The sequence below is a fragment of the Rutidosis leptorrhynchoides genome, chromosome 5 (genome assembly GCF_046630445.1).
Source record: "Rutidosis leptorrhynchoides isolate AG116_Rl617_1_P2 chromosome 5, CSIRO_AGI_Rlap_v1, whole genome shotgun sequence".
Lineage (NCBI taxonomy): Eukaryota > Viridiplantae > Streptophyta > Magnoliopsida > Asterales > Asteraceae > Rutidosis > Rutidosis leptorrhynchoides.
In genome coordinates, this window is record NC_092337.1 from 11,582,906 (window position 1) to 11,587,558 (window position 4,653).

The following is a 4,653-nucleotide window of genomic DNA, read 5'->3' on the forward strand; positions in this document are numbered from 1 at the left end:
TTCATTGGTTTCTCAAATTGATTCAATGCTTTCAACAAGAATATTTTTTTACAGTTTTTATTTTACTTTCCCAGATATTAAATCTCGCGTAAAACTACTCATTTTAGTGTGTGAAATAAATAGACTTTTCATGAATTTTTATGTCAAAATACTCTTATTTTTTCTAAATTTTCTGAATGAACCAGTATAGATGAAATTGTTCGGTTGAAGCGGTTTGACAGTGAATGTGTTTTTGTATAAAATGGTATGTGAAACCAAGTAAGAACGAGTAAAATTGGCTCAATACTAATACTTAAATGGACGTCACAATGGTTTCACTTACTATTTCATGTATTATTTCTTTAATTATTTCATTGGCTTCTCGATCTGATTCAATGCTTCCAACAAGAAGATTTATTTACAGTTTTAATTTTACTTTCCTAGATATTAAATCTCGCATAAAAGTACTCATTTTAGTGTGTGAAATAAATAGACTTTTCATGAATTTTTCTGTCAAAATACTCTTTTTTTTTCTAAATTTTCTGAATGAACCGGTCTAGATGAAATTGTTTGGTTGAAGCGGTTTGACTGTAAATGTGTTTTTGTATAAAATGATATGTGAAACCTAGTAAGAACGAGTAAAATTAGCTCAATGCTAATATTTAAATGGACGTCAGAATGGTTTCACGAATTATTTCATGTATTATTTCTATAATTATTTCATTGGTTTCTCGAATTGGTTCAATGCTTTCAACAAGAATATTTTTTTAGAGTTTTAATTTTACTTTCCTAGATATTAAATCTCGCGTAAAAGTACTCATTTTAGTGTGTGAAATAAATAGACTTTTCATGAATTTTTCTGTCAAAATACTCTTATTTTTTCTAAATTTTCTGAATGAACCGGTCTAGATGAAATTGTTCGGTTGAAGCGGTTTGACTGTAAATGTGTTTTTGTATAAAATGGTATGTGAAACCTAGTAAGAACGAGTAAAATTAGATCAATGCTAATATTTAAATGGACGTCAGAATGGTTTCACGAATTATTTCATGTATTATTTCTATAATTATTTCATTGGTTTCTCGAATTGATTCAATGCTTTCAACAAGAATATTTTTTTTACAGTTTTAATTTTACTTTCCCAGATATTAAATCTCGCGTAAAAGTACTCATTTTAGTGTGTGAAATAAATAGACTTTTCATGAATTTTTCTGTCAAAATACTTTTATTTATTCTAAATTTTCTGATGAACCGGTCTAGATGAAATTGTTCGGTTGAAGCGGTTTGACAGTGAATGTGTTTTTGTATAAAATGGTATGTGAAACCTAGTAAGAACGAGTAAAATTGGCTTAATACTAATATTTAAATGGACGTCAGAATGGTTTCACGAATTATTTCATGTTTTATTTCTATAATTATTTCATTGGTTTCTCGAATTGATTCAATGCTTTCAACAAGAATATTTTTTTACAGTTTTAATTTTACTTTCCCAGATATTAAATCTCGCGTAAAACTACTCATTTTAGTGTGTGAAATAAATAGACTTTTCATGAATTTTTCTGTCAAAATACTCTTATTTTTTCTAAATTTTCTGAATGAACCGGTCTAGATAAAATTGTTCGGTTGAAACGGTTTGACAGTTAATGTGTTTTTGTATAAAATGGTATGTGAAACCTAGTAAGAACGAGTAAAATTGGCTCAATGCTAATATTTAAATGGACGTCAGAATAGTTTCACGAACTATTTCTTGTATTATTTCTTTAATTATTTCATTGGTTTCTCGAATTGATTCAATGCTTTCAACAAGAATATGTTTTTCAAGTTTTAATTTTACTTTCCAAGATATTAAATCTGGCGTAAAAGTACTAATTTTAGTGTGTGAAAAAAATAGACTTTTCATGAATTTTTCTTTCAAAATACTCTTATTTTTTCTAAATTTTCTCAATAAACTGGTCTAGATGAAATTGTTTGGTTGAAGCGGTTTAAATGTGAATGTGTTTTTGTATAAAATAGTATGTGAAACCTAGTAAAAACGAGTAACATTGGCTCAATGCTAATATTTAAATGGACGTCAGAATGTTTCACGAATTATTTCATGTATTATTTCTTTAATTATTTCATTGGTTTCTCGAATTGATTCAATGCTTTCAACAAGAATATTTTTTTTACAGTTTTAATTTTACTTTCCCAGATATTAAATCTTGCGTAAAACTACTCATTTTAGTGTGTGAAATAAATAGACTTTTCATGAATTTTTCTGTCAAATTACTCTTATTTTTTCTAAATTTTCTGAATGAACCAGTATAGATGAAATTGTTCGGTTGAAGCGGTTTGACAGTGAATGTGTTTTTGTATAAAATGGTATGTGAAACCAAGTAAGAACGAGTAAAATTGGCTCAATACTAATACTTAAATAGACGTCACAATGGTTTCACTTACTATTTCATGTATTATTTCTTTAATTATTTCATTGGCTTCTCGATCTGATTCAATGCTTCCAACAAGAATATTTATTTACAGTTTTAATTTTACTTTCCCAGATATTAAATTTCGCGTAAAACTACTCATTTTAGTGTGTGAAATAAATAGACTTTTCTTGAATTTTTCTGTCAAAATACTATTTTTTTTCTAAATTTTCTGAATGAACCGGTCTAGAAGAAATTATTTGGTTGAAGCGGTTTGACTATGAATGTGTTTTTATATAAAATGGTATGTGAAACCTAGTAAGAATGAGTAAAATTGGCTCAATGCTAATATTTAAATGGACGTCAGAATGGTTTCACGAATTATTTCATGTACTATTTCTATAATTATTTCTTTTGTTTCTCGAATTGATTCAATGCATTCAACAAGAATATTTTTTTACAGTTTTTATTTTACTTTCCCAGATATTAAATCTCGCGTAAAACTACTCATTTTAGTGTGTGAAATAAATAGACTTTTCATGAATTTTTCTTTCAAAATACTCTTATTTTGTTCTAAATTTTCTAAATAAACTGGTCTAGATGAAATTGTTTGGTTGAAGCGGTTTAAATGTAAATGTGTTTTTCTATAAAATGGTATGTGAAACCTAGTAAAAATGAGTAATATTGGCTCAATGCTAATATTTAAATGGACGTCAGAATGGTTTCACGAATTATTTCATGTATTATTTCTATAATTATTTCATTGGTTTCTCGAATTGATTCAATGCTTTTAACAAGAATATTTTGTTACAGTTTTAATTTTACTTTCCCAGATATTAAATCTCGCGTAAAACTACTCATTTTAGTGTGTGAAATAAATAGACTTTTCATGAATTTTTCTGTCAAAATACTCTTATTTTTTCTAAATTTTCTGAATGAACCAGTATAGATGAAATTGTTCGGTTGAAGTGGTTTGACAGTGAATGTGTTTTTGTATAAAATGGTATGTGAAACCAAGTAAGAACGAGTAAAATTGGCTCAATACTAATACTTAAATGGACGTCACAATGGTTTCACTTACTATTTCATGCATTATTTCTTTAATTATTTCATTGGCTTCTCGATTTGATTCAATGCTTTCAACAAGAATATTTATTTACAGTTTTAATTTTACTTTCCTAGATATTAAATCTCGCATAAAAGTACTCATTTTAGTATGTGAAATAAATAGACTTTTCATGAATTTTTCTGTCAAAAAACTCTTTTTTTTCTAAATTTTCTGAATGAACCGGTCTAGATGAAATTGTTTGGTTGAACCGGTTTGACTGTGAATGTGTTTTTGTATAAAATGGTATGTGAAACCTAGTAAGAACGAGTAAAATTAGCTCAATGCTAATATTTAAATGGACGTCAGAATGGTTTCACGAATTATTTCATGTATTATTTCTATAATCATTTCACTGGTTTCTCGAATTGATTCAATGCTTTCAACAAGAATATTTTTTTTATAGTTTTAATTTTACTTTTCTAGATATTAAATCTCGCGTAAAAGTACTCATTTTAGTGTGTGAAATAAATAGACTTTTCATGAATTTTTCTTTCAAAATACTCTTATTTTTTCTAAATTTTCTGAATGAACCGGTCTAGATGAAATTGTTCGGTTGAAGCGGTTTGACTGTGAATGCGTTTTTGTATAAAATAGTATGTGAAACCTAGTTAGAACGAGTAAAATTAGCTCAAAGTTAATATTTAAATGGACGTCAGAATGGTTTCACGAATTATTTCATGTATTATTTCTATAATTATTTCATTGGTTTCACGAATTGATTCAATGCTTTTAACAAGAATATTTTTTTACAGTTTTAATTTTACTTTCCTAGATATTAAATCTCGCATAAAAGTACTCATTTTAGTGTGTGAAATAAATAGACTTTTCATGAATTTTTCTGTCAAAATACTCTTTTTTTTTCTAAATTTTCTGAATGAACCGGTCTAGATGAAATTGTTTGGTTGAAGCGGTTTGACTGTGAAAGTGTTTTTGTATAAAATGGTATGCGAAACCTAGTAAGAACGAGTAAAATTAGCTCAATGCTAATATTTAAATGGACGTCAGAATGGTTTCACGAATTATTTCATGTTTTATTTCTATAATTATTTCATTGGTTTCTCGAATTGATTCAATGCTTTCAACAAGAATATTTTTTTACAGTTTTAATTTTACTTTCCCAGATATTAAATCTCGCGTAAAACTACTCATTTTAGTGTGTGAAA